Below are 25,750 nucleotides of genomic sequence, written 5' to 3' on the forward strand. Positions count from 1 at the left end.
CAGCAAATGCACAAGTCCTACCCTCTTTGTACTCATTTCAAAATACACATAAAAATCTACTTAGTAGCTCTCAAAATCTACTTAATGGTTCTTAAAGTTACAAAGGGCGAAGGGGTACTACAGCCTTGGCCTTTCCCAAAAACCTGCTGGAACAAGAGCCAGCCATTTCTATTGCAGTACCAGAGGTGAGTAAGGATGTCCAACCCAGCAGCCTGCACACGGTGGGGAATGGAAGAATAATAAAGTGTCATATTTCTGATGAAAAAGTTGAAGGTATTTCCAAAGATTTTTGCACAGAAAACCTTGAAATGTTTGGAAACTACTTCTTGAAAACCTGCTCTGGGATAAATGGCATATTGTCAAAAGAGGTTCAACAACCAGAAGGGCTCAGACCAGATTCACTTCTGGTGAGTGGAAGTGGTCTGATGTACACTCGTTCTATACCTGCAGCATACTGACATGCTGACTTGGGATCAACTGTTCGATTAATGACAATGTATATTGAGAAATTAACAGTCCTTCAATTTCCAAACAAATGTGAAAAAAGTCCTGAATTCCTTTTGTGTTCCTTTGGAAAATCTGGATGAAATTATTTGCCTGCTACTTTCTACGCAGGAATGATGAATAATGAAAAAATAATAATACTAAAGAACCCCAAACAACCTGAAATAAATACTCAGAAAAATATTTTGTCATTTCTTTCGAAAGATCAACAAGCCTTTTCATATTCTCCTATGAGAACTTAATATTCAGTTATTTTTACCCCAAAAGCATCTTTTCTTTATTGAAAAGCCTGCTTTAAATGGATCTCATAAACTCTTTGACTTGCATGAAGATAAAACAGACAGATATATTTTAGAGTCACTTGGAATATATTGTGTCAAATCCATGTATTTTTAGTTCAGCAAAACAAAGCCCAGCATTGTCAGTGCCCTCAAGATTTACAAGAAAACTTAGATCTGTAAGTCAAAACCTTTTAGAATTATAGGACAGAAGATTAAGTACATTCAGCAGGTGAGGTTTTGATGGTAGATGTATTTCCTATCATTTAAATATACCCTATGTGATTCTATTGGGAAAAAAAAGTAGTCTTGTGAGTCTGTACTCCTTTCTCTTGTTGACTATACCTCTGTTTTAAGGATAGTAAGACAATCTATTTGACAGCATTACCAGCATAAAGTTAGATATAGATACAAACAATTTATTCTTCATTTCCAAAAGAATTTACCAACTCCTTTTACCAGCCATGAAAAAGATTAGCTTGCATATTTTTAATCAAATGCACTATATTTTTTATTGATCAGAAAATTGTATTAGAATACACTAAAATCTCCATAAGCAATACCAGTCTTATAATAAATAGTCTAATTTTTCTATAATAAAAAAAAATCTCTGAATTTATATCTTCCACTTGCATTCCTGCATTCCTATTTCAAACAATTAAAGCTTATATGCTTATCAAGAAAGCAGCAAATAGTAGAAGAGTCTATTTAGGAGATTAATGAACTATTCTGATGGCCATTCTAATTTCTTTCACAACAGTATATTTTAGATACGCTAACAAATACATATTTAATGACAATTTTGTAACATTAAAACTGTAAGAAACTGAATCGTGGGTTGCTGTTAAATCTATTTTCTCTCTCTCCTAGAGGAGATGATAATTTAGACTTTTTCCAATTTTAATAAGAGATGACCAAAATAAAGTCTGTTTCAGTTAAAAAAAAAATAAAAAAAAATTATTATACAGTAGCCCTTTTCTTTACAACACTGGTTTTGTTGGAATAGGAAAGGGAATAGATTATTTTACAGGAAAAGATTTTTTGCATATGCTTCAAAGTGCATAGCTAAATTCTTAACTTTGTGTTTGAAAACACAATATAAATAAAACATCAGTCATGATTAAAGGCTGACCTATCTAATCCTGCTATTGGATTAGAGTATGTCAAAATACATACAGCTTATGGATGCAGGAATGACAAAACAAAACTGTAATTCAAGAGCCCACACAACTTCAGTGCTGGAGGTGTATACCCTGAAGTACTGGTCAATTTTCTGGTAAGTGGAGTGATCTTAAACAGGGATGACAAAAATGGCAAGACAGTATGAGAATGCTAACACTGCCGTTTCTTGCAGTGTTTCTATACCATGGATAAATATCAGACTTGGAAACTTTGATATGTTTCTTGGAAAAGTTCAGACTAATATTTGGTAATCAAGGCAAAATTATCAAAATAGTCTGTGATATGGATTTGCTCCATTATCAGTTAATCAGAAACCCCCCTACTGCTAAAACTATTTTATATAACCTTTCTGATTAAGCAATTACAAGGCATGTCATTGAAAAATTGTCCTGTATCTAAATATGGAAATAGTAAATACTTTATTCTACACCTGAAGAGCATCTATACTTCACTGCAGTATGCACACTGTCAGAACATGCATAACAATAGACCAGCTACAGGCTGCTAGTAAAAGGTCATGACAATAAAACAGAAGTATCTTTAAACTTAAGAAACAAATTTATATTCTAGTGTTAAGGGTCTACAGCTGGGGATTTTTTTTACTTTTAAATACTTTATTTTTTTTACTTTTAAATACTTTTTTTTTTTTTACTTTTAAATACTTTGTATTTATTTTACTATAAATAGTAAATACATTTCTTGTATTTACTATTTATATGTATTATATTTATTTTCAATTTAATTATGCAGTCTCAAGCTTCAGTGACTTGAGCTAAAAATTTCTACATCAGGAAATTTCTGACTGCAATCTTAATAAAATTTCAGCTAAAATACTTTGACCATTTCTTAAAATGACTGGAGAAAAACATGTATATTTTCTCATATTAATTGTGTTTGATAACATACACTTTGAACTGTTTTAATACAGCTATGCTTTCAGAGCAGAGATTTTAAATTTAGTACAAGGATGGCCTTGCATCAAGAATATGCCTCTGGCCATCTGCGTGAAAATACATGAAAAATCTACTGTATTTTGATCACTTGAAAATATACTCTGGGAATGATTTCTTTCCAATATTCTCATACGGCATGGAAAGAACAATTTTTTGTCTCTAGCTCTGTCATCTTTTATCCTTTAACCTATATAGAGATTTTTACCCCTGACACTACCAGAATTCTTAAGTTTTCCAAGGTAAATTCCTTGAAAAGTCCACTGCCAAGAAGCAACCTTTACCACAAATCTGTGCAAGAATTCTGATGGACAAGCAGTACTCAGTTTCCCCCATAAGCTATAGTGTTCTCCAAAATATAATCCCTAAGGACTGCCTTCTAAAAACATTTTTTCTTTTTTTAAAAGCTATTCCAATTATATTGCAGGTGTACTGCTGGTTTGTCAGGGAGTATCAAGTATTTAAAAGGAACAGGTCACTGTGTCTCCCTTTTCCACCTTGTTCACTCTTTTGTCCTTTGTTCCAAGGAAACATGGAATAATGTGTAGAACCACCTCCGCAGGGAATCAAAAATACCAGAGAAGTGTGCAGAAATGGAGGTGTGAGACACACGTGTATGTCCATAAAGCAGAAACTGTTTAGATTCCAAGGGGAGAACATGGTTGACAAGTACATGTGGAAAAAAAAAAAAAAAAAGAAAAAAAAAAAGAGATCATCATCAAGGAAAATAGAGAAATCAAGAAAGAGAAGAATTAGAAAAAGATGGGAACCTAATTTCAAAATTCACTGAAGCTCTGCAATGCTGAAAGAAAAATGATGATCAAATAGCAAAGGGAAGAAAAAGAAAATAATCCTAGAGGAGACCCAAGTAAAACCACATATTTCTGAAGTCTGAAAATACACATAACAAGGTCTAAAAAGGAAACTGGCAGTATAGGAAATACCATGCTGGGCAAAAAAGCTGAACATCTGTTCCAATATGCTGTCACTGACAGTGGTTAGTACCCAATACTTTGGAGAATAGGGTAAAACTCCATGTAGTATACAGCTGGGAAAAATCTAGCTCTAAGAAGGATTTATTATTATTTATGATTCTATCAAATTGAAAAAGGGTACATTTAGATTAAACGTAAGGAAGAATTTTTTCACAATGAGGGTGGTGAGACACTGGCACAGGTTGCCCAGAGAAGCTGTGGCTGCTCCATCCCTGGCAGGGCTCAAGGCCAGGTTGGATGGAGCTTTAAGAAACCTGGTCTAGTGGAAGGTGTCCCTGCCCATGGCAAGGTGCTGGAAGTGGATGAGCTTTAAGGTCCCTTTCAATCTAAGCCATTCTATGATTTTAATTCAGACAGTTTGTGACCTTCTACACCTTGAAGCAACTTAAAAAAAGAAAAAAAAAGAAAAAAAAGAAAAAAAAAGGAAACAAACAAACAAATAAAAAAACCCAAAACCCAAGCAAAGATCAGGCAAACTCATGATAGCAAATACCCTTCCAAAAAAAAAAAAAAAAAGGTTTATGTTAATCCATAGCTATGTGTATTAGAGCTTGGAATCTTGTATTGCATTAAGAAAACCCCCAGCAACATAGAAGCCTTAGTGCTGCTTCTTGATGTATGGGGAAAAAAAGTCTCTATGGAAAAAAAAACTTTCTAAGGTATATCTGAAATTGCTGCTTTTGTTTTATTGAGTCCCAGCCTGTGAGACATACCTTCAACAGCAAGCAAAGCAAAATTTACAGCAGATTGTATGTCACGGTGATTGTACTTTGTATTCCTGGTAATAAAATGTGCTGATACATTGGATTTTATCTAATTAAATACATATTCAATGTCTGATTAAATAAATAAAACTTCAGTTGCTAAAAAATATTGTAATGCTTCACACAATTCAATATAAAGAATTTTCTTATCAAGCCCTATCCTCACAGAAGTTTTCAACAGACAACATATTTTCCATCTTTTCTTACTGTTCATAAATCTATTATCTAGGTAATTTTATACTGGGGTAAAAATGATTTCATTGCAGCACATAATATATATTAATAAGAATGTATGACTTTTTCTAATGTTCTTTTTTCTTTCCACTTCTGTGGAACTTAACAATCATATAATTCCTGTTCTGCTTTATAATGAATCATACGCAAAGGTAAGGAAATAGGCAGTGGAGATGCACATGCATAAGAGATTTATGTGTGACTGGCATGATTTTAATAGAGACATCTCTGTCAATTTTTTTCCTTTTTCCATTACCAACTGTACTTATGGCAAGTCTGTTAATCTCTTACAGCACATAGCATAAGCAGAGATTGTATAGATAAGTGCAGAGAAGTTAACATCCTGAAAGAATAGTTTCAGTTTTACACAATAAATAAGATTTTCACATTATGATACCACCCATACCACCTTCAAACCTGTGTTTGACATCTTTTTCTCTCATGCTTTATAATACTTTTGCACTGCAGCTTCCATTTCTGTATGCAGTTGGTCTGCAGTCTCCACTGTCCACGTGCCTGCCCCACCTCTCCACCCCTCTGCCCAATTTTCTCCAAACAGCCTGCAGCTGTAACTACCATACTTCCCCCTTGCCTGTTCAGTTCCAGTTCTGCTTTCAGCTGTGCTCTCACATCTGTCCGAGAACCCACCCCGGACACCTTGTTCACTCTGACCAATTTCAGCAATGAATACAAATCATGAAGAGTTGCAAAAGGGCCCTGCAGGACTGAGTGACTGTGGTATAAAAACACAGATGACGTGTAATGTGGATAGAGTGATGCATTGAGGAAAACAAACAAACAAAAAATCTTAATTTTACAAAAAGTGATGAGTTCTCAGAGACAGAATCTTGGATTTACAATAGCTGAATAAAGTGCTGGATAAGTTCTGAACAGCCTTTGCAAGAATTGTGCTGTGGTGTTGAATAATATGTATAGTTTTCCTCTCCCCAAAGACACGGAGAGGTGGAAGGAGTGGGGGGGAGGAGAGGTGGAAGAAAGAAAAAAAAAAAAAAAAAAAAGACTATACTAGAACTGGAAAAAGTATAGAGAAAGAAAATGGGGGCAATCAAAATATTGAATACCTTTTGAATTCTTTCACCTAGAAAAGTGATAAATGAGAAAGATATATTAGAGTTCTATAAAATAATGCATGCTATGGGGGAGAATGAATAGTGTATTCACTGTCTCTCCCAAGAAAAAGATAAGACAGATGAGAAAGACCTAGGAGGCAGCAGATACAACAAAAGGTTTCTTTACACAGCATGCAATTAAGATGCTAAACTCTTTGCGAGAGAATGCTAAAAGTTTACATCAGTTCAAAAATTACTTGATGGATTAATGGAAGAAATAGCCACTGAAGTCCACCTAACAAAAGCACCACAAATATGGAAATACATTCTAAGTTACCCAATTTTTCTCAGACTTATTGGCAGATGGTACTGGAGAAACAGCACCTGACTAGGTATCCTTCTGGTTGACATGGATCGATATTTTTCTGTCCTTAAGTTTCTCGTCCCAGGCAGATTTCCTCATTTCTCTTAAAGTCTTTGCTGGATTATCTATTTCTCCTCAATAAGTATCTTGCCACCCGTTAACCACTTCTTGTCTCAGGCTAATTTCATTTGGGTTGAAATACTTGTACATGCAGTCCAGTTTTGAGTACCAGTCAGCTGACATACTGCAGAAAGTTACTGATGTTCCCAAACACCATCTATCATCTGTATATTTGCAGACAAAAGGTGCAACAAAGTCACTGGACGTCTGTGCACTGTTTCCTGATTTTGCAGGGTTACTGATCAGAATGCAATTTGTCTAGGTTTTTGAGAGAATCAGCAGCCAGATTGGAAGTGCTCCATCTGCTAGGGGTACCAGAAAAAAACCTAGAGCAAATCCAGGATGATAATCATATCCATAATACACATTCTTCACTTACTAGCTATGAAACCTGTTCTCGTTGGGTTAACTATGATGCCTTTCTTACAAAACCTCCTTAAAATGCAGACTGCAATGGAGAAAAGCCTACTTCTAACATCTATGGAGAGAAGAATCTTATCCTAAAAATACAAATAAAAATATCTATATTGAAATATTAACAACACACTTCAATAATTTTAAAAGCCTCATACTAGGTGCTAGGTGCTATAATGCAGGAGGAACTCAGTGACTTTCGAGCTGTGTCTCAGATTGCACGGTTTTGTGCCAGGATGCAACAGGATGTTAATGAGAAAAAAGAGATAATGAATTTCTCTTAGAGTTACAGAGAAGTGGCACACTCAACTGAGAAAAAGTACAGGAGGTTAACCTACAGCACCTGGTATAAAACCCAGCTATTATAAAACAGTGTGATACCTGACGGATACAGTTTACAAGATATTCCTCCATGTAAGAGGGTACTGTTTCTAATCTGAGATAGAAATATCTGCTTTAAACAGGAATTCTGACCCTTGCTTTTGAATATATTGTGCCTTAACAAGTTTTTCGTAAGACCAAAAAAACCACAGTTGAGTTTCTCTAAATGCTTATTTAAAAAGTATCTTCATTATATCTGTGACTTAATATGTCAATTTGCTCCACTAAATGAACATTCCTGTAACAGTTATTCAATTCTTTGCGTCTATTCCCCAACTTGAAAAAATTATTTATTTTTATCCTCATATTTCTCCTCAGTTTCTTTCCCAAACTCCCCAGTCTTGGAAGCAGATGCTAGGGCACCAATGACTCATTAATCTGAAGAAGGTTTTTATCATGAACAAAAATAAAGCTTATAAGCAGTTCCACATTTACCAGCCTTGGTCATACTAGAGAACCAACAAAGCTCCTTTATTTAAAAAAAAAAAAAAAAAGAAGAAATACAGAAAGAATAAGCCCTCTCTGTATATAATAGATCTCAGAGCAATATCTCAGAGCAAGGTCACAGACCTTCACATTTCATCTTTAAATTATGTTAGACGAATAAAACAATTTTCCTTCCCCTTACCCACTAATATGGATATGTAAAAGCAGATATGACACTGAGTAGTACTTAAATTAATGAGGCCATTGTTAAGGCAGTTCAGAGGTTCAGTGACAGGTTTACAAGGAGAAACTCCTCACTGGCTGCTTCACAACTGTGGCACTCTTTTAGAAGACAAACAAAAACATGAACCAGTTTTGTTTCCCTGTAATGCAGGTGATTACATGTAATTAATGTTTTTCTCTACCCAATATTTTAACTCCAACTGAAAAACTAAAGGGTCTCAATACTGTTATTCAACTTCTGCAAAAAAATCCTTACATTCCGTTAAAATACTTAGAACACCATGCTTTATACCATTCCCAAGTCGGATACAATTAGGAGACTAAAGAAAAAAACAATCCAAAACAAAACAAAAAGATCCTGAAGTAATAAAATGTTGTAAGGGAAACAATGAGCAGCTCTTCTATGAATACACAGGGGAAACATCAGACTCTGTAGGAGAAAATCTTTGACAATATCTTTTCTCCCTAGGATCCCTGCAGAAATATTTAAACCTGATAGGACTGGGGACAGAGTCTGTCTGACAGGGAATCACAGGACTTTAAAGTGTTGGTTGGTTGTTGGGTTTTTTTTTTTACTTAAAGAGCAGATTTATGAGTTTTTGAAGCCTCACACATTTCAAGCTTCACTGCCTCCTGATTCCATCTTTATGAGAAGACCACTTCCAAGAATGGAAGCAGCTTACCTGGAATTCAGCTTGACACCATACATACTTTGGCATGTCAATACTACTATGAAGTAGGCAGTTGTATTCCCACTGAAGACAAAAGACATCGACTCAACGGAACTGAAGGTGTGATTCATCAGGCGTGAGTGAGCAGAATTGTTCTCCAGGCTTCACTGAGAAAAATAACTGCCTCTCCACTGGGGGTGGAATTGATCTTAAGGTCCTTTCCAACCCTAACTATTCTATGATTATATCTAGTTCATGTGTACACAGACACCTTTTGAGTTCTACATTGAGTTGTCCAACCTGAAACTGAACACCTGCCTTGTTTCAAAACATACCTAGAAGGAATCCCATCTCCCCAAACTCTACAAGATGAATGAAGTCTCATTATTCCTTATTTTACTTGCTAAAAGAGAGTTTAAACCCCATATCCTTAGAAGTATTTAAGTGGGAAAAGGCATCTAAGCATCCTTTCGCCTAAGGCTTTTAGTGATTTACCACTAAAAGTAAGGCTTTTCTAGACTTACCAGAAGAGTCCAATATATGGAACCCAGTCCATCTGTGGTCTCTGTAGCACCTTAAATGCAAATCCAAAAGGCAACATAAGATGTCCCTCCTCCTTAGTCTCATCAGGTGAAACATGTGAGCCAAGTTTCATTCTCTTTGTGAAACAGAAGTTCACAGTTACTAAATAACACTACATTCCCTTCTATTTTGTAGGGTAGGATGGGATGAGTTTTGCTTCTAAAAGCCCACTGATATTTTAGAAACCTGAAAATATTACAATTAATGCTATACTTGTGAGTCTATATTTTTAGGCAACATTTGAAAACTGAACACAGTCATCAGCTGTGCTTAAAAATGCTGTTCCGCAAATGTGCAGAGAATTCAGAATGCATTTTTAGTGTGACAGAAGGTCTTAGCAGAAATCAGGACGTAGCATTGAAAATGCAAATGGTAGCTGTATAAATAATAAATTCTACTACTATAACTACTTACCACCTCACCCTTTAAAACACAAAGTCAGAAAATTTTCTACACTGAACAACACCTAACAGGATGAAGAAGGCTGCCAGGCAAAGAGTAAAGCTATGATGAGTGGAGTGCAGTGGTATTGCTCCTCTCTGTAAAGCCATGTGACCAGGAGTCATTCTACCAAAAGTCTTGTTGAATTATCAGCAAATAACTGTATGTCATTGTTTCATGTACTAGAAAGTTGCAGTTAGAACACTTATTTTTTAATCCCTGTACTCCACTACAATTTAAAATATATGCAATCAAGAAGAAAAATATTAATTTAAAAAGGCATACTTAAAATAAATCTGTATAATAGTTTCCTATGTGCCTTCTATGGAATGTGCCAGTGATTATATATGTTCCACTTTGGGGAAGTCTACAGATACAGACCCTTCTTACAAGTATATACACAAATATCACTTGAAGAAATCATCTGCCTTTCTAAATTTTGGATAATCATAAGCTACAGGAATGATATTTACCACCAATGCTTAGTAAGATTCTTTTCTGTGGCCAGAAAATTGGTGAGGAATCAACTTTTACAGGCTATAATTCTAAGCTATCAAATAAGCCTAGTAATTAGACCTGTGCTTCTACCTAAATCATATTTGTCTTGTTCAGTGCCTTTGGCTTTGCTTCTTACACTGCAGCTCTATATTGCATTTCTAATCATTATTTCACCCCAGCTTTTTAAAATCTCTCACAGCTCCATGCTACCAGCTGTTGTTTCTTTCCCAATGTACTTCACTTGCAAGGAAAAAAAAAAAATAAAAATCCCAAAACACCCCCCACAATTTAGATTTCTTTGAACCTTATTCTTACTGCTTTTCAGCTCCTGAGACAAATGGAAGCAATCATTCTTTGCTTTAAAGTCAGTAATATTTTAAGACTTAAACTTGATAAGGAAATCAAACATGGTCAATGAGGATACTGTCATTTGGAGGCATTGATCTCTTAGAATTTGCAGGATTCCAAAGACTGCTTGACTTGAAAATTGCACCAGTGTAACCAATTTTCTAAGCTTAAACAAGTACAGATTGTTTGGTGTATGCTATTAAACTAAAAAATGGAAATAAAAGGAGCTATATACAGATAAAATGAAGCAGCTAATGCTTACAGAATTGGGACTCTATTTCAGTGTAAATGTTATAATTTTAGGTTAATTAATAAATTTCTAAATTATCTAAACTAAGCCAAATTAAGCCACTCTTAAATGAAAGTTAAAATATATCTACTCTATCACTTGCTCCAGTTTAATCGTTTTACATATTGAATTGAAAAATAACAAAAAACCAAACCAGACAAACCTTTCATTGAAGTGGCACAATTTTTTTTAAATCTAAACATGTTATTTGACATACAGAAAACATCAGCTGCAGCTCTTTTGTTAACATACATGCATAGCTGTTCATGAACAGTGAACATATCAGTAAGGGAATACAAATTATCAGCACATAAAATGCTGCTTCACAGAGCTGCCTGTAGTTACATGAGAACAGCAGGTAACACTTTCACTGACATGCACCATTGTATAAAGCTCACAGAATTTAGCTTGCAGGCTTGGATTTCTTTCAAAAAAAATCAAATCTTAAGAGTATATTAAAGTATGTAAGTCTGGCATTTAAAACAGGTCTTCAAAATGTATTCTACCATAAACAGGGCTGAAAAACCAACCAAAACTCAAACCATAAAATACAGTACTGCAATATTACATCTGAGAAAGGGCAAGTGAACTCTTCCAAATCTGAACAGAAGAGTTCAGAGAAACCATGTATGAAGCAGTCTGTAAAATTTTCTTCATGGGACTTCAAAACAGCATATACTAGATTAGTACGTAAAAGCTTAGTGTGCTGACTACAAAAGACATGCTTTAAAAAAAATGGGTGTACCGAACTTTTTCAGCTTTTCAACTGAGAACACACAGTAATACATCATTTTTCATTTTAATGTTGAGTAAAGAACCAGGATGAAGTATACACTGAAATTCTTAGCTTGTTTTAATTCCTCTGCGTTGGTCTACAAGTACAAAGGCAGCAAAAATTATCATAATTGCACAATATGTAATAACGTCCCAATGACTCTTACCTCACAGTAATGCAATTTTTCCTCTGTTTAGGGGCTTGGCCAGAGAAAGGGAAGACACTGGAATATTTCTTCTTCCTATTAGTTTTCATCTATGTTGCATGGTGCTGAGGCTGAATCAAATGTCTCAGGTAGGATTAACGATTTAGCTGGTAGGAGAGGTGGCTTAAGACTCACATAGGATTTTAAATCCAACTTTCAGATTTAAAAGATACATATTTGCACATTCTTGTGTGAGCCCTAGAGCTGACTGTAGTTTTAGTTTTCAGGTAACAGCGACGTGTTAAGATACAAGCGGCATATTAACCAAACATTGTGGTTTAAACAGCACTGCACCAGCTACTACAAAGGAAAAAACATAACTATTACAGCTGAAACCGGGACACCAAATATAACTCCCTTCAGAGAAGGTGGAGAGCAGGGAAAGAGCCAAGCCTGTTTAGTGAAAACAGTGCTGTTTTCAGTAGACAACAGAGGCTATTATGTTAAGACAGAACTATGCAATGCTTTCAGAACAAGTCTTCATCTTTGAAATGGAATTAAAAAAAAAATCTTTCTGCAGAATTTTCCTACATAAAATTACAGACTATGTGTTTGTAATTAATATAAAATCATGGCTTTATCTCCACGTATGAATATTAACAAACCAGCTCTACTTTTTTAAGTTCCAAGAGGCATGCCAAAGAATTATTTTGGCAGCCCATCTTTTACATTCACAGCCCTAATACACCTGACAGTCTTTTATGTAAAACTAAAGTTGTTTTCCAGACAGGTTATCTGTAGGAAATAATGACCATATTATTTTTTCTTTTGCTGCATCTCTGTATGTGACAGTATGCTCAGAAGCATTTCTTAAGGTTTGTCTAATTTTGAAAATACTTCATGCCATCATCTTAGACAGCTTTTCCTCTGAGTTGTTCCTTACAGCTAGATATTTACTGTATGAAGTATCATGGGCATTGTCACGTGATAAATTGCTGTTTCATCCATCAAATATTAAAGCTGCTCACTACTGACCTTGAGCACCACTTACGCTCCCACAGGCGTGGCCCTGTACAGCTGGCACAAATTCAGCTGAGCAATCAGGTTCACGCCTGTCTGCAAAAGTTGGGACTTCTAAAAGCACTGCGTCTCACATATTGCACCCAGAGACTTGATGACTCTTGAGAAAGGTGTCCAACACCTGATCGCTCCTACCAAGGAGTATTACCTGCTCACATTGATTTGCAGCAAAGTATTTCTCAGTAAGTATTTCCACTTAACATTTACTCTCAGGGAACCTATGTAGTGGGAGATATTTACGAGTTGCTTTCAGCTTAAAAATAAATCACCTCTAATTCCTCTAAGCGAAATCAATCAAAAGTCTGTAAAAAAATGGACTGGTTGTTTGGTCGATTCTGGCAGAAAAGTAAACAGCACTTCAGCTTTTCTCCACCATTAAGGTCTAAATGGCCTAGAAAGTAAATCAATATCTCCAGTCAGCCTTCTGGCTATTGTTTAGCCAGTAGATATGGATTTTCTCTATCTTACTGCACTCCTCTGGGACTAACCTGTAATCCTCAGAGAGTAATAATAAGTTCATTATCTAGTTCAGCTCTCGGTTGTACATTTAAATGGACCACATCCATCAGCAGCAGCTGTTAAAGGACAATGACATCCCATTCAACCTATTTCACAGTGAAATACTTGCCGTACCTGATGGACAAAATTATTTAAAAAATCTTATTTGTCAGGTTATTAAAAATAAAATATCACAAATGAGGTAAAGGGTAAATAAGGATTTTTCTTATATATGTAACACTGTTCCTGTGTTAATGAGTTAAATTGTGGTGAAGCTTCTGTCATACATCATGCAATCTTTCATTATTCATATCAATATGTTTCAAATATTTCTGGTTAAATACCACTGCAAAGCAGGCAGCTGTCAGAACCAATCAGTACGTTTTTTTTCATTCCTGAGATACCAGATGTTTGCTGGACTAAAATGATTTTCCCTCCCTCTACCAAGGAGTGCACAAGAAAGCTCTCTCACTTTTAAACACTCAAGTTTCAAAAGGTTGTACTTTGGAATCACAGAATCTGTGTTATGCTCTCAGCTAGGGAGAGTTACAGTGTCTGATCTGAGCACTCTGTTTCATTGTGTACACACATTTTCCCTGATAAAGGTATATAGTGCATCACAACACGACAAACAGAATATTACTTTTACGTTGAACATTTAAAAAAGCAACAAACAAGTAACTATTTCCTAGATGCTCCGAGTATTTTAAAAAACAAAGACTTACTAATTGCTATGACTATATCCATACTGTAAATTATGCACATGAAGACCGCTGTGTGCTGGGGAATGTGCTGCATTTTATCTACATCCTCATACTCAGCCCTCAGAGGGGTTAGACAAATACACATAAAAGTCACAGCCACAACTGCCAAGCTGCCACAGGTTCTTTCCTCTAATTCAGGAATTATTAGGAAGAATGAAATAGGAAAATGATGGGGGCTATGGCTCTATTCAGGCAAGTGGTTTGAAGAGCAATACTTTCTATAATAAGTAACCATTCTTTTTTCCTTTCAGAATTTCCTATCCAGGCTGCAACCACATTTAGGTGAGTGACAGTCTTTAGATCAAAAGGAGAGTTGTCAGTCCTAAATAAAGATTAAGAAATTGATTCTTAAAATGGATCATCTAAATTCAGATGTTAAGTCCAAATAGCAATGCTGTATAGAAGGGCAAATGGAACTTTCTGACAGTGGCAATTCCCAAAACGTAGCTTGTCTCTGGCGAGCTGCTTGTTGGTACTGGGCTCACCACTAGGTGACATCTAGGGAGCACCCAGAGCTCCCTCACATGTTCCCTCAAACAACTTTGCTCTATTCCTAAAGCAATTCGCTTGGTTTGGAGAAGTTTTTTAGATCACTCCACAAAACACTGTAATGAAAATCAACAGAACTTAAGCTCCTATATAAATGTCACTTCCAGAAAATATCTATTAATGTTGTGTGAAATAATGCTTGGTTCACCTTAAAAATGGAGCCTTAACGTCTTCTTAATGTCACTAATCTTTGGTAGAGAATGAAGTCTGCTGAAAAGACAAGTCAAATAAATCAAAGCCACAGAATGGAGGCCTGAAAAAGCATCCAAAATGATGCTTTTGGAAGGAAACAAAAGGTGTCCTTCCAAAATTCTTCTTAAATATGGTTCTTGTCCTTTCTATTTTGGTATGCAAGATGTGTATTAAAAATAAATCTCTCCTCTAATTTTCCATAGGACTTGGGGGTTCACATCACTGTAAGAAACCAGTGATGCTGACCGGACATACTCTAGGAGGGCGTAGTTGTTTGCTTTGAATACTCTTACTGAAGTATCCTGTTCCTCATGTTCCCCCAAACACCTTTTACAGCTAAGTGACCTCTCATGCAGATACTTGTTATGAACATCTCAAAACTTAATTTTCTCCTTTTTATGATAAATGATTAAGATTCAACTGTTTGGTGATTTTCCCCAACTTTTATCAATTTTTTTTTTCTGCAGCTTTTTTAGAAACCTTTTCTATTTTCAACGCTCGTTTTAAAGACTCATTCCTCTGCTCATAAGGCCAAAGATCATAGAGTCACAGAATAACCATCAATAGCTCCTGTTCAGCCAATTACCTGGCATGACCACTGACTCCTGTCCAGGATCAGTGTTCTCTAAAATTCTTAATTTCCCTCACATGTTCTACATTTGTGATTTCCAGATGTTTGACTCACCATTTACCTATTTTAAAAACATAATAGAGCAATTATTATTGACCTTTCTTAATTATTTACCACTCTTCCAAGTTTTATAAGACAAAAACTTTGTTTTCTTACAATTCTCTCACAAAGACATTATGTTATACTGTAAGAAATAACTACTTAATTCTGTATAAATATTTTGGATGTTAAAATATATATTAGCAATTATAACTATGGACTAGCTTGCACAGGTTGTACACTTTTATTTTGCATAACACATAGGTACTAGAAACAGAATATAAATGAGTTTTGGCTTCTTCCAATCAATACATTTTTAATCTCCTATTACATTAAAAAATGCTGAAACCTAAATACTGTTAAAGAAACTAAAACCTTTAGGGTTTTGGGGTTTTTTAAATGATATCTTCTGCGTTCGGTTTTGTATCCTAATCTCACTCCTATTTAACAACAGTTTTGTGCAGGAGCTGAATGTTCTTCACACACTGCATAATTTGATAATTGTTTTAGACATTTGTAATACCCTCGTGTCCTAATAGCTGGTGAGGGAACTTATACCCTAACATCTTGAGCCTAGAATAAAATCTGACCCTGTTCATTCAAAAGTAAAATTCATACAAACTTCAGTGTGGTCAGGATCTCAGTCTTGATCTTTCAAGGCATTAACCTAATGCACTCTTGAGAGTCTGATTTTAGCAGTGTTCTTTACTTTGTATAATGTGCATGTCTGTAAAGCTTTTTTTCTTCTGGTTTTAGACAGCAAATTAAAAAAATCAATTTAGTTATTTTTAAATGTTAAGAAAATAGGCTCCATATAAACATTCTCTTATTTCTTCACTCATCTGCTCCTGCTGTCTCTCAGGTCTCAAGAATGTTCTACTCAAATGCTGGAACCCAGGAAAGCAAGTTCTTTTCAGAGCTTTGCTGATGAGGTGTAATGAGATGATACCCAAATTAACATGTAGTTAAAGGTTTAAGTAAATTTTCAGAGCTGATTGCCATTCTCAGCTGATCAATATATGACCAGAAATTTCGTGTTACAGATAGAAGAGAAAATGAGCAATTTCACCAATGTACATAAAGCACCATGGCATCAACAAACAGAAGCATTACAAGTGCTAACAATTATCAGAAGCAGTGGCAAACAATCCTCCTGATGGAAATGGTCTTTAAGTTGAGGTAAAATAGGCTTTCCTTAGTGAAAAGACCTCACAGGGGGCCCACCTGCAAGATGGTTCTGTTTTGTGTTTTTTCTTTGCTGTACTTAGGGAATGTGAGAGAGTGGAATTTATTCTATGAGACAAGCAAGCAGTGTACTCCGAGGGTGGGTGATTTAGGTGCTGGCAGGACAGTCATCTGCTCAGCTATACTTGTATAACCTGTCATGACAGCTGTAAGGCATGGTGGAAGACGTAGCCAGGATAGGTGATTTAACCATGGGGGGAAATGGGAAGAAAGCACCTAAACTACAGCTAGCTTGAGATATTCAGCACTTGGGAGCAAGCAGACAGTTGCTCAATTTGAAGAGACTTCTTAATTTTGTAATATTCTTATTTTGAAAGAAATTCCCAAGCTCATGTCACATAATTGAGAAAGAGGTGCTTGTGCAGATCATGCATCAGGCTTTTGCTTTCAGGCAACTAAAGAAGTTTTCATAGCTGAGAATATGACTTTTAGCATGGTTTCCTTCAGCATTGCTGAATGCAATGCACTGTCCTGGCCTCATACTCCCCCTGGGACACTACGTGTCAAGTTCAATCAACAATGGGCTTCTGGCACAAGGCGCTCTGTTTAAGATTATCTGACTAAAGGCTAATCAAAGTAAAAATAAAGACATGGTAAGGAGTAATGACAAGCAGAGGAACTGAGTGACCTCACCACTGAAGAACAGAGCACAGGCAATCCTACCATCAAAGGAGAAAAAGTTTAGCATGTCCAGCAAAGGTGATCAAGGTAGTTGGGGATGGTGCACTTGTCCTATGGAGGAGAGCCTGAGAGAGCTGGGCTTGGTTCAGTTGGAAGAGGAGGCAGTTTTGGGGCAACAAGTAACAGCCTGCTGATGCCTACAGGCCTAAACCAGGCTCTTTGCAATGGCGTATGGTGGCAGAAATAAACAGTGGGCATAAACTGAAATAAGAGGTGATTTGATAAGACATATGAAAGACACCTAAAGGTACCATAAGGTATGAAGACACCAGAATAGTTTGCCTAGAGAGGTTGTGCAGTCTCCATCCTCTCAGATTTTCAAAATGCATAAAGCCATAAGCAACCTGTCTGCCTCATAGCTAACCCTAGGATTTGGGCATGGACATGGGAGAGATCTGAAGTCTGGGATAATAACTGATGGCCCCATGACTATGAGCAGGACAGTGAATCAAGAGGGTAAGGGCCTGTATATTCTACTAAAAACATCAATCCTGTTCAGCCAGAGAGAAGGAAACGGACTGGCCTTCTGTGTTAATTCTTGAGTGAGTTCCAGTGACGTTTATGTAGGAGTTGGGAAAGGCACTGTGCTCCGTGTTGCTAGGGTCACCAGCCCTGCAAACACCTGTGATGTCCTGGAGCTCCCACTCTAGGCATATACTGAAAACTTTTGAAAATGATGAGGGAGAACACAGCCTGAGAAAATTTTACTGAATTTAACACTGACGTTAAAAGCCTAAGAATCTGACTGAAACATGTCAGGAATATTCTAGACTTGCTTTTTAAGTCTTTTCATTCAATGAAAATTATGGCTGCTTAATGCCTGCTTGAGACAGGAACGAATGTCTCAGCATTGCCATTTCCTCCCTGATAGAATTGCTAGTCTCATTAACTAGAGCAGATACTTAAGACTACCTTCGATATTCAAGTATCCTACAGTAGGATTACTGTCGTTCATCACCATTTTAACTGAGTCTTGTACAATCTGAATGTACCTTGACTTCCCTTACCTATGGCAATAATATTGCTCTTATTTATAAACGAGGAATTAAGGCATAGAAGAATTATAATACCTGGAAAGCCTGTTCCTAAGAAGGCTGTATCTACACTGCAAAGCCTATTGCTTTTATTAATACACCCTATGTTTTTCTGGAGATTGGCACAATTTTTAGCCACAGCAACACTGAAGTAAATCTTAGGGAATAGTTAGAACCTAAATTCTCTCCCATTAAAACTGAACTGCATTTATTTCTGGCAAAACAGCTGACAAGCACCCCAAGAATCTTGTAATTTAAAAAAAAAAAGTCAGATTAAAAGACATGTTTGCAAAATCTACACACATGCCTAAGTGAATCCATCAGTGTTAGACAAGAGTAGAATCAACTATATATGGAAAACAGAATTACCAGGAGGTATCAAGGACCTTCCACCTCTACAAGTCTTGCAACAGGAAAAACTAACAAGGGCCAGCCAATATTACAGAAAACAATCTGCTAATCAACATGTTATTGATCCCTTGTTTTTGTCAAGGTCATTTAGTGTTTTAAAAAATGATCTCATGCTAAATCTTTATAGAAAAAATGGGCTAATTTGATTTACAAAGTAAAGTGTTATTAATTATGGAAGACAGTCAATAAAAAAACCTGATTCCTCTAAACACAAGGCAGCTCTTATGGCCTATGATTTATGATGATGATTACGATGGCAAAATATTTGCAGGTCTCACTATCATCTAACTTGTGCTAGCTGGAACAAAAGGTGCAGGTAAGATATAATCATGCGTCAATACAAAGAGCATTAGGAGACAAACAACCTTTAGAGCAGTAAAGGTAAACATCTGGATTAAGAACGGTGTACAAAAAGAATAATGTGGCCTACTGTTTCTTTTCCATTGTAGAACACTCAAACCACTATTTTTTAATATCAGAGGCAGACTTCTGTCTTACAGAAGGAAACATCAGCAGCATTACAGTCCCTAAGTGTTTTAAGTTACATAACCAGACACTCAAGGGCACACAGCACTCATCTAAAAAGGATGCGCACGTTACAAATTTTCCCATTCGGCATTATTAATATGTCAATAAAACCTGGCAGCTTCTCTCACAACTAAGGCAAGACTTGGATTTTACTAAAATGACTTGTGGGACTTAAAAGTATTCAAAGGCCTAATTCCCTTTTAACAAAGGAATATTATTAAACCGTTAAGTTAAAGATTGGAAACAACATATCAGACATTTTAATTTAAAATATTCATCATTAAGTAAATACCTCATAAACTAGAAATAAAACTATACAAGATAAGCATAGAAAGACTTATGGGAAGGCCCAAAATGGTTTACAGAAGAAAATCAATTTTAGATTAAAGAGTAGAAAACTGAAGAAACTGGAAAATTCAAATGCATCCATTACAGTCTTCTTTTTCCATTGTTTTTTGCAACGTGAAAATGGGATACTTCACGCTTAGAATAATTGTTTCAAGCTGCCAGTAGATAATGTCAGTATTAGTTATGCCAGGACATATTTTCCAACTTTTTCTCATAGCCACAAAATTTAAAGAACATTTCTGTCACTGATGTAATCAGAGGGCTCCAAAAGCTGGAATCCACAGCTTGCACTTTCAATATGTATGTGTCTTAATTTAGTCTGGATTCATTTCTTTAACACAAACATGTATTTATCCTGCATGGCTTTGAGAAAAGAAAAGCCATTTTTGAAAGAACTTATCAAATTTCAGCCTACCAAAATATTCCTTTTAATTTATGCACAAGCAGTGGTTCGAATAAAGTATCATTAATGTATAGTTGCAAAGCACTTGCAAAACAGGCTTAAATGAACCTGTGCCTATCACTAAAAGCTTTTAACATTTGCTTTGTTTTCATGTGAACAACATGGCACTTAATTCTGACAATCTGCCATTTTTCTAGCATGTTCAGAGGGCAGTCAGAGAGAGCAGTACTTTTATGTTTTTCATCAAAAGCCTTACGATGCAGAACTGCTCGTCTTCTATTAGAGTCCTTGTCAAGCTCAGCGAGCTGTTTAGGCTGAGGGAGGACTGTGTCATATTGTTTCAAGCTCACGTGTCAGCAAAGAGAGATATAGATCCAGCAGTTTCTACCAGCATTAATGCTTGCTTGTGCATTCATATACATCAGATATCTTTGTTTACAAGATGCAATGCTGTACTGCCATTGCAAGCAATCTATAAAAGCTTCCATCCTTTAAGGTAGGAAGGGGCTGCATGGAATCTCTTCCACCAGCTTGCTGTCCTAGAGTAGCTGTTAGTACCTGTGCAAAACCAGTGGCTTGACAAGTCCAAACACTGCAAGTTGATAAGTCAACAAATCACTTAAGGAATGCTATTCATCAGCTCTTGTTTTTAAGTATAATGGAAAGTTGATTTCTTTTTTTCCATAGATCCAATCTTTTTTTCACTTTAAGTAATTGTAAGAACATCAGACAATTTCCAAGAACTTTCCCAATTTCCAACTTCACAGAACTCCAACCCTAAAATAAAATCTTTCCTTAGGGAAATTACTTTCTAAATCTCTCTCCAATTTTTTGTAAGAAAAACATGAACAAAATCTACTTATCACAGTCTGCTCACAAGAGGGACCAAAGACATCCCCAAATATTATTCTATTATTATCAATAAATCTCAAAGTACATAATGATTTTGCATTATTTGTCTAAATAAATAAGAAAAGTTATTTTCTGGCACGTATGTAACTCTTTAGACTTTCTACCAGAAATAGCATTAGTCTGAAATTCATACATCATTCTTTCTCGTGTTAAACCTCTGCACAGATGATACTTTAACTTAAAAAGACAAAGATGACATAATATCTCAATTTAAATCTTTGTGAACTAGAGCTCTGAAGTTACTGACCATTCTTTGATGTCTTTTTCTTTAAGTGCAAAATAATCAATTTAAAGTAATTATACAAAATTACAGAAGTTACCATGTTTAAAATGAGTTGATGTAACTTGCATCAATCAAACTGCCATATGTTCCCAAGGTCTAAGTAACTTCTAGCAGCACAGTAGTCTGTAGTTACATCAATAGCATCTCTTGCATTTGAGTTCAAGCTCACACTCAAGCCCAAGCCTGCCCTGCTTCCAAACTGTTCTGCATCCGTGGGAGAGCTCAGGAGAAAGCTCTAGTTGTTTCATGTTGCTGGACTCATAGATGAGTTACCTAGCTGCCTTCTCAGAAGGGCTGAGATTTGACTAAGACTACACTCAGACAATTTACAGGAATACAGAGGAATAGCAGCATGTGTGCAGGACTCAGTATAATCTAACCCATGGCAGGATCTGAGCTCTACAAAGTAGAACACGTATTACACAGTATAGTCTAAGATGGCAAGCTGTCACTGCCAGTGCATATTAGCTCCTTAGGACTGGATGGTAAAGTGCACACAGTAAGATTGTCTTCTACATCTATTGGTCCGTTGCTATGTCCTCAAATTAAACCAGAAGTCTGAAGTCCTAATCAGACTGGAGCTTTGCTCAGCTGTGTTATGCATCTCACATGCTAGAAACATTTTCTTGACTTATAGGAGCATACACCTTCCAAACAAATGCTCTGACTTTGAAGATATCTGTCTTACAGAGTTTAGGTACTCCAGGTACTCTAAGCCTTCAAGGATGCTTATTTAAAATTGTTTATGAGCATAATTTTAAGAATCTATCTTCTGAAAATTTAAGTGTAAGTAACTAACAATGACAAGAGCCTTGGGCGACATCGTTTAGTGAGAGGTCTCCCTGCCCATGGGAGGGGGGGTGGAACTAGATGATTTTAAGGTCATTTCCAACACTAACTATTCTATGATTCTACACATGGTCACAACAGCAAAAGATTTGTAATTTTTATGGGAACATTTTTGTTGACATTTTTATTATCCGTGCAGCAATGAGAAACCTCTGTCACGGGGCAGGACACAAGTGTGTCAGAAACACAAAATCAAAAGATGGTCCGTGAATCAGAAACCCCTCACCTTTAATGGAAATGTGGGACTTTTTTTTTTTTTTTTTTCCACATTATTGATCAGATAAGAGGCTTCTATTCTCTGGCAGGATAAATGATTTCTGAGAGAATGCCAATGTTATTATTTCTTATATAATGGTGTTTTCCGATTTGGAACAGTGGTACTGCCAACTCTAATATTAAAAAATCATAAAGCATGTCATTTGGAAAAAAAATATGTTTGGGTACTTTATATTTGTCCTTTGCTAGTGTGTCTAAGGGAGTGTTCAAACCTTAACTTTAAAATCTGTACCACTATAAAGACAAACACATTCTCAACTGAAAACAAGCTTTTCTGATAATCGGGAATTTAGATTTGAGACCAGAAATATTCAAACACACCAACATTTAAAATAAAAAAACATCACTACTACTTGCCAATAACGGAACCAAAAAGCCTATGTTCCATGAGCCGCCCAAGGGCAGTCTCACAAAGATCCTTGGGTAAGACTTCTTATTTGCATAGGGAACTTTTGCAAGGAGCAGGCCAAGGTTCATAAAAAAAAAAAAAAGAAAGGGGGAGGGGGGAAGAAAACTAAGGACTAATGATGAGAACAATATTATTATGTGTTACCTCAGAAGGTAACACCCTCATCCAATTGCATTTATTTGACATTTATTCCTCAGTTTATTTTTAAATAATTCAGTCTATACATGTTGTTTAGAAAAGAGATTTAGGAAGCCACAGTGTAGGAGACAAGACATGATTAGGAGTTAGGATGTGGAATGGGGACAGACTGAAATCACATTTGCAAGTAGAAAATGCCAGGTACTACCTTGACCAATAAAAGTCAAAGAGGTGGTATTTCTTTTTACTATCAGAGATCAGATGACATACCAAGTCAAGACAAAAGGCAGTATCAGGGTTCTGTGCCTCTTGCCTAGGAACACAGTGGAATGTGTTTCATTATTTGCTTAAATGACCCATGGAAAACAACCTAAAGTTCTTTGACAGTGATGCCGAAGTCGCAAACATCCCAGCATTATAATCAAAACTGATCTATGGCTACTAACAGCCATGTTTGAAGTACACCAGTTTTATCAGTAAAAAGATTATTTTGTAGATAGGGGTGATCTTCATTAAAAATGATCCACTATTATATTATAATTGCAGAATGCAGGAGACAATTTTAAGTTGGTGAACCAGCTTCAAAAAACAGCCAGATTTTGAAAGTACTATACATGTGCTTCTGCTCCATTAGATACTTACAAATATCATAATTTGATGTACAGCTTCTGTGAGGGCAAAAATTAATACCATCAGATTACAGCAAGGATCTGTGGTTGAAAATAAGAAGAGATCCAACTGCTATCACAGCAAATAAAAAAAGAAGCATGTTATGCTGTTATGCCACATGCATTGTCTGGTATTCATTCAGCTCACTGTAGCTGAAAATAGCTGTGAGCATCTATGGTCCATTAATAGTATGTTAATTATTATCATTGTCCCATCATTAGTTTGTTTACGGCAGCTCTGAGTGACAAGGATACTGAGGTGCTCTGTCAAATCCATCACCTGATGAGGATTTTTATTGGCATAAGATCTTTCCCTTAGTCAGCTACATTACGAAAATCACTGTTTCATTAAACATAAATACTATTGCCTGCCTTTGGCTTTTTGTAAGATTCATATGACTAATAGAATAACCCTGGCCTGGCATGAACTGGTTTCTTTTCTAAGTGAGGATAAGCTAACCTATAGCTCTTCTAAAGACATTCATGCTGTATTAGTGAAATATCAAATGAACATGTTAAAGCTTGCTTAATCATAGAATCACAGAATCGTAGAATGATCTGGCTTGGAAAGGACCTTAATATCATCTAGTTTCAGCCCCCTGCCATGGGCAGGGACACCTCCCACTAGACCAGGTTGCTCAGAGCCCCATCCAGCCTGGCCTTGAACACTTCCAGAGCTGGGGCAACCACAACTTCTCTGGGCAACCTGTGCCAGTGTCTCAACACCGTCACAGTAAAGAACTTCTTCCTTTAATCTAAATCTACCCTCTATCAATTTAAAGCCATTGCCCTTTGTCCTGTCACTATATTCCTTCTTCACAGGAGAGGGGCTCCAACCATCTGGTCATCTTCATGGCCGTCCTCTGGACTCATTTGAACAGCTCCATGTCCTGTCTTGTGTTGGGGGCCCCAGGGGTGAGGCAGTACTCCAGGTGGGCTCTCACAAGAGCAGATTAAAGGGGCAGAATCACCTCCCTTGACCTGCTGGCCATGCTCCTTTTGATGCAGACCAGCACTTGGTTGACTTTCTGGGTAGGAAGCACACACGGCTGGCTCATGTTGAGCTTCTAATTCCATCACCTGCAAGTTCTTCTCCTCAGGGCTGCCCTCAATCCATTCTCCACTCAGCCTGTATTTGTGTTTGGGATTGCCCAGACCTGGGTGTAGGACTTCACACCTGGCCTTGTTGAACTTCATGAGGTTTGTGCTGGTTCACCTCTCAAGCCTGTCAAGGTCCTTCTAGATGGCATCCCTTCCCTCCAGTGCATCGACCGCACCACGCAGCTCTTCCCCAGTTCTGTAGCACTGCATGGGGTTGTCTGACCCAAATGCAGGACCTGGCCTTTAGCCTTGTTGAATCATAAATACAGTTGGCCTTGGCCCATTGATCCAGCCTGTCCAGACCCCTATGTAGAGTCTTTCTACCCTCAAGCAGATCAAAATTCCCATCCAACTTATTATTGCCGCAAACATACTGAGGTGCACATGATCCACCCCCGTCCAGATCATTTTGCTAGATTCATAGTCAGAGCTGCAGTTGTAGGAAGGAAAAGCCATTGATTCTGATATGAATCTCATGTTAACAGTGCTTAGCTATGAATTTTAAATCACAATGTGTCATTGTTCATCCAAACATGCATTTCATATCTCTTGGACTAGGATTTGAAATGTGTATAATGCCAATCCAATCTATCTGAAGCTGTAGCTGATAGTCTTGCTTATCATTCCAAAATTTGGCCTCAACAAGTCTTTCCATAGTGGAACTGCTTGAGAAACTACTTATGAGATTAAACATTAATGTATTTTGTATCAAAGAGAAGTTTCCTTTGTACCTACCTTTCTAACATTCATGCATGATTCACCGTCAGAGAAACTTCTCATATTAAGTAATGAAGAAGCCTTATTTTTTGAAAATATACTGTGAATGCCAGGTCAGCCTTTACCATACAGTCAGAAGTAGATCAGCTATCTGAAGCAAAAGGATCATTAAAAGAAGTCTGAAACTACCAGAACCTGTTTCAGTGTAACTGATTTTAATATACCTTAATCATAGAATCATAGAATCATAGAATAGTTAGGGTTGGAAAGGACCTTAAGATCATCTAGTTCCAACATCCCTGCCATAGGCAGGAACACTC

The 25,750-nt window shown here is 36.6% G+C and overlaps 1 protein-coding gene across 13 annotated transcripts in view; it reads right to left on the bottom strand.

Annotated features, from left to right (window-relative positions):
- DGKB (diacylglycerol kinase beta) overlaps positions 1 to 25,750 on the bottom strand; it is a 500,304-nt gene that overhangs the window by 86,926 nt on the left and 387,628 nt on the right. The gene's annotated exons all lie outside the window — the stretch shown is intronic.

The sequence above is a fragment of the Lathamus discolor genome, chromosome 2 (assembly GCF_037157495.1).
Source record: "Lathamus discolor isolate bLatDis1 chromosome 2, bLatDis1.hap1, whole genome shotgun sequence".
NCBI classification, from domain to species: Eukaryota; Metazoa; Chordata; class Aves; order Psittaciformes; family Psittacidae; genus Lathamus; species Lathamus discolor.